Here is a 12,013-nt window from a genome sequence, read left to right on the forward strand (position 1 = left end):
GAATTATATGATAAATAACAGTTACCATTGCCATGAACAGGAACATCCAGTATGATTAAGCATACTTAATATAAAATTATTTCATATCTTGCTTATTATCACTCAGGGATAATAGCAGTGAAATCATAGTTGATATTCAGTACTGAAAGATTCTCCATAGACTTGTAATATAATTTTGGTATGCTTAAACAATGAACATTCCAGTGTAACATGTAAAATATACTGAGTTTCAGAAAAAATCATGAAAAAAGCTGATTGTATTTGGTAAGTTACATTACATACTGTTTTGTGTTTTCTTCTTATATATTCATGCTTACAACATTCATCTTTATTTTACAAATGTATTTATCATTAAAAATTTAATTTTTTTACATGGGACAAAATATAGAGTGAATTATGAATAGAATTTATAATTATGATATTATTTTTCAATTCCCAGCATTATGTGGTGGTTGTATCAGATATTCCCAGTTATTTATTACATATTTATTTGTGTTTTATGTGCATTGTTGTTTTACCTGAATATATATCTGTCTGAGGGTGTTGGATACAGTGGAAAAAGAGCTATAGTCAGCAGTGAGCTGCCATATGGATGCAAGGACTTGAACCTTTGTCTTCCGGCAGAGAAGCTATTGTCTGGCTGATAGATTCAGATATTGTCCACATGTAGGTATGAAGGACATATTAAAGCATTTATTATACCTAGCTGGCTCCTAGGTTTCACCCATCTACATGCTACTATAAGCATTCAGAGCATTATTATGACAGGCAAGGATAATACAGTAAACAAGCATTTTACATCGAGTTGTGCCTTATGGTATCTTCAATTTATCTTGTATTTGTTGGGATATAGCCCTATTATAAAGCAAGAATTATCACCATCAATATATCAAAATACAATACAGTGATCTAAAACCACATAGAGAGAACTATTGTCAATTTTGAAAAATGGAGGCAAAATACAATGTAAATAGAAGGTTTTTCTCATTATTTCAAGGTTCATATTCTCTCCCAAAAGCACTTCTAATACATGTCGCAACTCTAGTATGACTTCCATGACAAAACACCCTTGCTTTTATGAAAATACTTTTATATATGTAGACTCTAAATGTATAGCCCTAATTTTTCCAATTTTAATTCCCCTTATTTTTTTAGTTGGTATACAAGGGGGAGGCCTCATGCTGCCTTTATTCTCCAACACTAGGCAAGTCTCCTTTCTCCCTCCAGAGAGTCCTGCTTCATGTCACATTCTCCCTTGTTCTTCTTCCTTCTTACAGACTCTTTCCTCCCTGTTCATAATACTAACTTCAACTTCCATGTCCTAGTTCTATACAGAAAGAAAGACAGAGACACAGCAACAAAGACAGACAGAGAGGCAGGTAAAAAGATAGAGTCACAGACAAACATGCATATATACTTCAACTTGCACTCTGTATTTTGAAAGAAATATAATTCTGTGCCAAAATCTAGCTTACTTCACTTAACATGATAATCTCTAGATAGTTCTATTTTCCTGCAAATGCTGAGAGCTTTTTTTCTCCACAGTTAAATGATAATCTGCTGTGTCATTGTACTATATGTTATTTATTCAATCATCTCTTGATGGACATCTTAGCTGATTACTATTGATGGGGGATTCCTTCTGTATATATGTTTCTCTTATAGGTTGATGAATAAAACACTGATTGGCCAGTAGCCAGGCAATGATTATAGGTGGGACTACCAGACAAGGAGTATTTTGGGGAGAGGAAACACAAAGAAGCTGAGAGGGAGATGCCATGGAGCAAGTGGGAAATTAAGTCCTGACATTCTCTTTAAGAGATGACCAAGTGGAAAGTCTTAGATTAATAGAAATATCTTAATAATTAAGAAAGAGCTATTGCATAAGAAGCCTGAGCCATCAGCCAAAAAGTTTATGATTATTATAAGTCCCAGTGTGTTTATTTGGGGTAAACTGCTTCAGGACCAGGGAGAACAGAAACCCCCTCCACACCCTATGTTAGCTACTATGAAGAGAAAAGCATCCACTGGAGTCCTGATCTGCAGTGAACAGCCATATGTGTAGAATACAGAAGGCATATTCTGATTCTGGACCTATCAGATACAAGTGGTTCATTAAAAACAACTGAAACCACAATGATGAACACTTATATTGTGGTTTCATTCTTTCCAGTTAATTTATTATACTTCACATTTATATGAATGAGGCTTTATATAAAATGAAGCCACACATAACATACTTCAGGGTAAACTCCTATATATGATTTAAACTTTCAAAATTGTCAGGTGAGGAAAAAAATAAAAAAAATCAAATTTCCTCTCTTAGTCACTAGTTTTCTTGCAATAGGTTTTGACATTTTTATGTTGATTAATTTGTATCACTCCTTAGTATGCAACCCTGATGGTCTTATTTCACACCAGTTAGTGCTACAATATTGATTCTCTGTATCACTGTCCTAACAATTGTTTAAAGAAATTATAGGATTTCATTGATGTGTTAAAGAGTAAAGAACTGCAATCAATTACATTGTAAGGAGAAACTTGATACCTTCTAGCATGTTTTATTTACAACAAAGTGATTCATAGGATAATGAAATACATTTTTATTCTGTCAAAATTCAGGCTTCCCATTAAGAGCTAAAAAGTGGGAGATCATCTGTTAAATTTCCTGGAAATCAGACTGTGATTACAGCAAATGTTACAATGTTCCTTTGGCAAGTCTGCAAGTTGCCTTAAGTAACAAAGTAAGCCTGACACCTCAGGGTACCTGAAGCCAGATTTCTGAATGTAAATTAAGGATGGTCCACCATGGGATGAAGGGACCTATGAAAGGCTTTCTTGGAGACAACTTTGCATAATGATAGAAACTTAGACAAAAAACAAGGAAGAGATAGTTTAGAAAAACATCTTATGGTATGGTCTTCATCCGATTGAAAATTTCAAATTTTAATTAAAAACCAAACTATTTTACATACATACTAATCCCAGTTCTCTTTCCCTTCTATCATCCCAATTCCCCCACCATTTCCCCATCCCACCCTCCATCCACTCCTCAGAGAGGGTAAGAACTCCCATGGGGAATCATTAAAGTCTGTCACATCATTTGGGGTAGATTTATCCCAGGCAGGTTCACTGTATATTTATATTTTGCCAATGCTGTTATTGTCTCCTTGGTATATTCAGAGTAGAGTAGCCTCAGCCTGAGTTGTGTTCCTGACTTCAGCACAACTGAATGCTCTATTTTTCTACAGTTCAAGAGAATTGGCCAAATCTGATTGAATCCAGTCATAATTAGAAGTGGTGGTGAGACAAAAGGACAGAGTCTTCACTTAAAAGTCAAGATTTACTGCTCATTCCAATCTTGACCCCAAAGTCTGTTTCAGTCATCAAAATCTTGTTTATTTGCCCAAATTCATATATTTCCCCAAGGGAGTTAATGCTGCACACACAACAAAGAAACACTATCAACCCCAAAAAAGTAAATTCAGAAACATGGCTTGGTTTTGTTTTAAGGGAGGAACACTAGTGCCAGACTCACACAGCTGAAGAAAGAAAAGATATAGATGGCCTGTGAATATGTGATTACTTAACACAACGGATAATTCAAAATATGTTGTCTGTCTGTGTGTGTGTGTGTGTGTGTGTGTGTGTGAGAGAGAGAGAGAGAGAGAGAGAGAGAGAGAGAGAGAGAGAGAGAGAGAGAGAGAGAGAGAATATGAGTACTGTCATCAGCCCAGGCCACATGCAAAGGGGCAAGGGTTGAAGAATAATTTAATCACATAATTTCTGGTGCAAGTTTCAAAATTCAAATGAAACTTCCAAACACTTAAAGGAACATGTGAAGCTAAGATGAATTACATGTTCTCCTGGGAAAAATTATTATGACAGACATCTTAAAGTAAATCATAGCCTATCATTGATAGGGTGAATCTTTAATCCAAGCACTTGAGAGGCAAAAGCAGGCAGATCACTTTGAGTTCTATGCCAGCCTGCTCTACAGAGTGACTTCCAGTATAATCAAATTGAACAGAGAAACCCTGTCTTGAAATTAAAAAAAATCCTAATAATTAAATCTTTCCTATGGAGCAATCATGAAGAGAAAGTTTTGCTGCTGTCAATCATTCAGGGAAACTGGAAATGAACTTGGAAGTAGCAACTGAGCCTTACTAACTTAGTCCTCATGGCTTGCTCAAATTGCCTTCTTATAGCACCCAGGACCATCAGCACAGGAATATCACTGCCCAAGTAAGCTTGGCCTTCCCACATGAGCCATCAATCAGGAAAATACCCAAGAAGATGTTTCAAAGGCCAATTTAATGGAGGCACTTTAAGCATCTATTTAACTTTTTCTTTTGTTTTCTTTCATGAAGTTAAAGTGGCTTGTCTGTACTCAAAGGCACATTCCATTCTTATAACCAAGAAGCATGAATATACCCTTATTGGCAGACTTGAATACTATTGTACCATGAATATTACACCTTATGGGGGCATTCAGTGTTCTGGATTTTATCTCATATTTAGAGGACAATAAAAAGTGATGTCAAAAAAACAAAACAAAAACAGCTTGCAAAAGCCACACCTCATACCCATTCTTGTGCTGCACTTTGAGGAAGGGTCTACCAGTTCTCTTTCACAAGAGAAATGTTATCAATCTCCTGATTTTAAAAACCAAATAAAACCAATTACAAGGGAAAAACATATTATGAAAATAAAGTCAATTAACTCAAGAAACAGATGCTCCCCAAATTTTCCCAAACCCATAGAGTGTAGAGATTTGAAGTGTCCGTATAGATGAGTTGGTATTAGGTTATGATATCAAGGAAAAATCTGCATATGTATGGGTAGAATGCTTAATCATCTATAAATTGTTAACAAATTATATTTCATGCAGCAAACCGAGCCTTTTCAGACTAACACAGTCATATATCTGCAGAATGACACTAAAGCACACACATAAAACTGAAAAACACAAAATATTAATTATTCAATCTTGCTACATTAGGCAGAGGGCCAAGACCTCCCCATCAATCTGTCTTTAGGGACCTAGTATTAAGTTTAGTTATAAATACATAAATAGCATGCATAGCTAGGCTTTCTCAGTTCAGGTGTGAATGTCTCAATGTTTATAATCTCAGTTCCAGACTCTCCTGCAGGTTGGTCTGATACGTTGTCAAAATTGTGTGTACACTGTCTGATTGGATTCAGGCTCCTCTTCTCTGGACCCCGGGATCCATTCTTTTTCTTTGCTCATCATGCAATGTCTGAGGAAAATTTTTAATTTCCTTTTTTTATTGATTATTTTCAAATTTCTCAACTTGCATCCCAAACCCACTCATCGCTGAGTACTCCTCCAGTACCTGCCATTCACTCTTGCAGTGTCCCCACCAAAGGAAAGCTGAAAAGAATGAAAGTAAGATTAAAAAGACACAACAGAGAGAAACATTTCATCCCCCTGTCTTTCCCACCACTGCTTCACCTCTTCATTCATGTTAGTGCTATTGAGATCTGCTGTGTATCATGGAATATACCGGTTAGATTTTTGTTTAAACCATGGAATATACCTGTTAGATTTTTGTTTAAATTAAAGATAAAGAAAAAAAGGAGGAAGGCACAAGAAGAAACATAGGGTGAGACATATTAGACATATTAACCAGTTTATTATAGGCCCAGCAGAGTAGGGAGACTAAAGCAGAAGAGAAACAGGATGAATGGTTGATCGCCATGGCCAGTCTCCAGAGAGAGAGAGAGAGAGAGAGAGAGAGAGAGAGAGAGAGAGAGGGGAGAATCAGAATCAGACAGAGAAGAGAAGAGTAGAGAGTGTAGAGAGAAAAGAGAGAGAGTAGAGAGAGCATAAATGGGCATGGATCTATCTTTTAAAGGGGTCCTCTGTACCTGAGTGCAGAAAGGTTCCTCATATAATCCCCTGTGCACATGGAGCCACAATAACATCAAAACTCAACTCAAAGTGCATGTGTCTATGAAGATAGATTCTGTGATGTTAAGTGCCTATGATCTGGTGTGGTCTCTAAACCTAACAGCAATGGTCAGCGAGTTATATAGTACGTGTGAACTTCCCCCTAAGAATGGGTTCTATTCACCGAGAAACAAATCTAAAGATAAAGGTCTAGGAACAGAAAGTCCAATAAACATTTTGGTGAGTTTGGGTGAAATCTGGTGCTGCAGATAGCAAATGTCACCAGGTCATTAATGGCAGCCACTCCCAGCCTTCTGGGTAGAAAAATGGTATTTTTTCTTTGAGAAAGCAACCCTGAGGGATTAACATTCCTTGTTTCTCTAGTGATCTGTGGGTACAGGGACCTTTGTGTTTCCAACACTTTTACATGGACATAATTTCTTAGCCACCAGACATACTATGGGATGTTTTTGGTGTCTTTTTAGGAGTCAGTCAGATGTGGCTAGTGGGTTTATTTCTGGGGTCTCTATTCATTAACCAACATGTCTGGTTTGGGGGCATTGCCATAATGGCTCTTTACACACCTTAAATGATAATTAATCAGATTCTGTGACTCCTACAACAGCCCAGCTCTTCTACTCAGGATTGCTTTGGTTATTTAGAATCTGAGAGTTCCATACAAACTTTGGAACTATTTCCTATTTCTATGCAAAAAAAGAACAACTGCCATTTGATTTTTTTTATTATTATCCAAACGAGATTATCTGTATTTTTATATTGTAGAATACATTATATAGATCTTTTTGATATTTAGTGAGTTCATCACAACAAATAGGAGATATTTGCTTATTAAGTATTAATTTTATAATTTATAAATGTAATTCTTACATAAAGTTTAAACCTAGGAAGGTTGCCTAGCATGTAGGTTCCTCCAGTTGCACCCTCCAACAAAGATAAGCCATGAATTCTCCTCTCTAATGGTCATATGAGAAGATAAGGAAACAAATAATGCAAGCTCTGAAAACACTAAGGCTGCAGATGATCCAGCAAGCTGTGTGAAGAAAACAAGGCACTGGTGGCTATTATCACATGGTTAATTTAGAATTCAGGAATATAAAAGATGTTTGTTAGCATTCTTTAACACACTTTCATCACAAATTCTCTCTGAAAATAGGAACGATTTCATTTCAGTAGCAAATTCTGCTTAAACGTGAGTTTTATGATTGCTCACTTTCTTTAGTCACTCCATCTCCCAGATGTAGCCAGCTGTCAAAGAAGTCCATGAGTGTTCAGTCTTTTTCCTAAGCCTCAAGGCTATTCTTCCAGCTGTTCTGAGCATAAGATGACTGCATCAACATGAGCTGTATTTACAAGTGAAACACTATCAGTACTATAGATGACAGCAGAAGGAATTTCTGAAGGCATAACATGCTCAATGACCATATCAATATTTGCAATTATACTCATCAGTTTTTTGTGTGTATGTGTTTATGTGTGTGTGTGCATATGTGTGTCAGTGGATGCCTGCACACAGTGTGTGTGTGTGTGTGTGTGTGTGTGCATATGGAGGCCAAATGTCAACACTGGGTTATCTTTTTCAGCTTTTTCAGTCACTCTCCTCCCTATTATTTGGGACACTGCATCACTGAACTGGATCTTACAAATTGGTAAGAGTGTTTACACAGTGAATCCCAGGTATCTTATTATCTCTACTACCCCACTGCCTATGCAACCAAAGTAGCTTATGCTATGAACCCAGGTCCTAAGGATTGCACAACAAGCATTTTCCTAACTGAACCATCTTGACAAATCTCATATTTTTACACATTGAGCCAATATGGATCCGTGTAAGATCTAGCAACCCTCAGCAATCAACCTTCTAATTCTCAGCTGTCAGATCAGAAATAGAGATTGTGATTTAGAGTCTTATACACACAGACTGATAAAAGTAGTTAGGCTCTAATAATCAACATGAAAAATATCAGTTTCATTAACATTTTTTAAATTTCTTGTTGATTTATTTTCTTTTTTAATGAATTTTGTTTAAATTAAAAACAATCTTTTTCAAAAGTTTTTGAAATTAGTAAAAAGCTTGCATCACACATCAATTCCAGCTCCCTCTCCCTCGCCTCTTTCCTTATCCCCCACCAATGCCCCCAGCCTCCACCCCATCCCCGCTCTGCTCCCCAGTGAGGGTGAGGTCCTCCATGGACCTCACCTCATTACATTTTTAAAGGTTTGTAATTATGAATAATAACATATATAAAAATGAAATAATCCTAATTTGAACTATGATTAGAGAGAGCCTCCAGTGGTTTGTGTTTGCTTGGACACATAGCACTGAGTGACAGAGTAGAGGTTGGATTTTCCTTGTAGTCTATAAAGAACCAGAAAGAATATTACATGGCAGGAAGAAATGATCTTGTGGAGGTCAAGGCTATCCTCTCAAGGATAAAGCCACCCCTTCTCCCAGAAATGCATTTTGCTTCATCATTCTGGAAGAAAGTTTAAGTGTCTCTAGAAAGAGTCAGAATCCAGGTCAACTTGAGAAGAAAGCACAATTTATGCTTCTAAACTGGAGTGTCAGATGCTCACAGGCTCACATATACATGCTTATATTTTCAAGGAACATCTCTGAAATTACTTTTCACAATCAATTGCAATCTTTGTAAATAAACTATGTAAATCCTCCTGAGACTTCCCTCTCTTAAAGAAAAATGACTCCATCCTATTTCATTCTGAAATATATCCAAAGAAGAGTTTGTGGAATACAGCTGCTGTTTGGGGGGAAAGAGAAAAAAAATGGAAGTTGTAGCTCCAGCTGAGAGACATGATTCTCACCTCTCAGTTCATTTCACATGCAGCTTATTCCTTAGGGGGTTATTCAATAACCACTACTTTTCAATCCATCTTTCTGTCTTCAGTTTCTCATCATCCCCAAATGCTTTCACAATCTGGACCACTTTTGGCTTCAATGTAAGTTCTGTTATAGCATGCATCTTGGAGTCACAGAATTCATAGTGTTCTGTGCCTCCCAGATATTGAATATTTGACTGTATAGACTAGACTCTAAGTGGGCCTTGCCATACCTGAATGCAAAGATTCCACTTAGTGACATTTCATCACAAAGAAATTTCCTAATGTTTATCTTGCTCTCTAGTCTGAAGAACTATGGAATCCATAAGGCAAGGAAAATATAAATACTAACTAATGTATTCTCTAAATGACATTAAAATAAATTAAATGGATACATTAGTTTAAGGCTTTCCAAAAGATGAATGGTTATATTTAAAAGCTTCAGGCAAAGGTAGCATCTTATAAGTTAAGACCTAACTGGTGTTCTTCAAAGACCCCTCTACCATGGATGAGGAAACATTGTGTGGATGCCCATCACATGGGAGAGTGAGGAGAATATCTTCACCAAAGCTGAAGCCTTTGCTCAGTCACAATTGAGAAGCCAAAAGAATCATCTTCCCATGAGACAAGAGCATTTCCACAATTTTTTCCCTTAGCCCTTATACTTTCTCAAGTTTCTTTCTCTGAGCTTTCTTCTATGCTCTGTCTTCATATAAATCATCCACATTCAACTTCTACTACCCCCATTCTTTAGAATACCATCATTTAATCCACTACTAATTATTCCCCATCGTAGCTCATTTTTTGTATATTACACACAAATAAAAAGTGAGGGGAATTGATTAAAAATATAGATACACATAATTATAAGATGGAATATACAGATTTCTACACACCAAGGAACACCAAAAATTTTCAGCAAACACGAGAAACCAGCAGGAACAATATGTCTTCTATGTTGCCTATCTGATATGAGGACCCTCATCCCATGTAAGTGGGATACCTTCTTTCCTGCCATCGGTCCTAAATGTTGGGTCTGCCTTGAAATTACCAGAAATTGATCACCACACATGCAGGTCCTCCATATAGGTCATACTAATTAAGGAAGAGATATTCTTACTACCTCTAGAAAGAAGCAAGGTGCTGATACCTGGGATTCTGACTTTTAGCCTCCTCTACACAGAGACTATGAATTAGTGTTAATTAAGCTATCATATGTGGTTATCTGTCAAAGCATCTCCAGATAACTGGTATAATAGTCTTCACATTCTTTTTATTACCTCAGATCCTCATACAGGAACCAGTAACAGGGTACAGATTATTAAAAAAATAGATATTTATCCTAGAAGTAGTATGACTGCCCTTACTTCATGCCTCTTTATGAAGTTTAGAAAGAACTCTAGCATTATATATTAATATAAAGGTAACCTCAATTTTAAGCTAATATTCATATTAGACTTATTTTCAGTAAACCAATTTTCCACTAACTTTCAATTGATGAGAAAACAAATTTATTTAATGTTTGTTCCATACCATATTCATTGATTAATATGGAAACGCAAATATGGTAAAGTGAAAATGAAATCATGTCTTCAAGGAGTTGTAATTACTTGAAAGTAGTCAATGTGTAAACCAACTTATAAATTGATCAGATTCAATTGCTAGTGGATTTTTAAATAAATAGATTCAACATGTCAGTGTACATGCCCACGTCATATTCAGTATCCAGAAGAGAAACCAGCCCTAAAAATCCATTTGACTGAAGTGTCTGCCTGTCTGCTCTACTTATTTTATGCATTAGGTACTTTTTTAATTTTTGCAATCTGACTGGAAAATGTAATTATCACCCAAATGAATTACTGGGAAATCAAACAGCACACTTTTAAACAATCAATTGGTAAAATAAGAATGCAAATTTACTAGTAAAACATATTGAGATAAATGAAATAAAAAACACACACAAACATTTTCATGGTTCAATTTACAGACTTTTGACATCACAAAAAACAATGGTAATTGTTTAGTGGAGGGTATTCCATCAGATTTGAATTTGGATCATTTCCTGGCATAGGGATTTGATGAAAAAAAAAAAAAAAACCCTCTTGTGATGCCAGGAAGCAAGAAGCAACATAGCTGTTGTAAGACATGAGGGCATGCATCATCACATACCATCCAGAATTCTGTTTTGTCTATAGACCCAAACATTTTGCTCACATCTGTGGTCATGTAGGACATATAAAAAACATCTCTCTCTCTCTCTCTCTCTCTCTCTCTCTCTCTCTCTCTCTCTCTCTCACACACACACACACACACACACACACACACACACATCAATCCCTAATTGGCTATCTCTCTTCTTTATTTAAGATGAAATCTTATAAAATTTTCCCCATCACTAGTGATATATCAACTATGCCTGATATTATGAAGGCCATGTTTAGGCAACCATATTGTTGAGATTTCACTGGTGCAAAACCTTTGTCGTATGAAGAAAATGCAACCTCAGAGCTCATGTCCTGGTTATTTTTCTCCTATGATGATTCTGCTTTCTGTTCTGTAAGATTCCCTAAGCCTTAGATGTAGGGATTTTGTTGTAGACATATTATTTGGGTTAAGAGTCCCACAATCACTTGTATTTTTTGAAAATATATATATCTGTGTGTGTGTGTGTGTGTGTGTGTGTGTGTGTGTGTGTGTGTGTGTGTGTGTAAATAAAGTTAAAGAATAGGCAATAAACTTGAGAGGGAGTAGGAATACAGAGGAGATGCTGAAGCGGTTTGAGGGTGGGTATTATGTAAATAGATAATTCATATAAAATTCTCATTAAACTAAAACAGCTATTGGTTACACAAAAATAATTTGCACTATTTCACCTTTAGGGCATTTTGCCATTGTAATCATTGTGATGTCTCATTGGTTTTATAGCTGGATAGGACTATTGATGTTTTTCTCACTTGAATACTCCATAATTTTCTCACTGGAACTTTAACAGCATCTTAGGATACTATGTGATCCAGTCCTTAGGGAAGAAGCTTCTGGGTTATTTCTATTCTGATGACTTTAAGTGCTGTGCACACTGTGTTGTCAGGAAGAGTTTCACCTTTAAGTTCAGAACCTAGGGATGAGTATGGAGCTCTTGGTTAATGGTCCCGCTCCAGGAATGCTGCCCTGGTCCCTGCCATGGTTATCATAGACCAAATATCTAAAACTTTAAGAAAAGCCACAATTAAACACTTTCTCTTA

At 36.3% G+C, this 12,013-nt stretch overlaps 1 long non-coding RNA gene across 1 annotated transcript; it reads right to left on the reverse strand.

The window, feature by feature from the left end:
- Window positions 1-671: 671 nt before the first annotated feature.
- LOC118239273 lies at window positions 672-12,005 on the reverse strand. Its single transcript, XR_004771126.1, has 3 exons — window positions 11,644-12,005; window positions 7,146-7,275; window positions 672-5,395 (listed from the first exon to the last, which is right to left on the reverse strand). It is a non-coding gene; the product is annotated as an uncharacterized LOC118239273 (long non-coding RNA).
- Window positions 12,006-12,013: the final 8 nt, after the last annotated feature.

This window comes from Cricetulus griseus, chromosome 8, assembly GCF_003668045.3.
Source record: "Cricetulus griseus strain 17A/GY chromosome 8, alternate assembly CriGri-PICRH-1.0, whole genome shotgun sequence".
Classification (NCBI taxonomy): domain Eukaryota; kingdom Metazoa; phylum Chordata; class Mammalia; order Rodentia; family Cricetidae; genus Cricetulus; species Cricetulus griseus.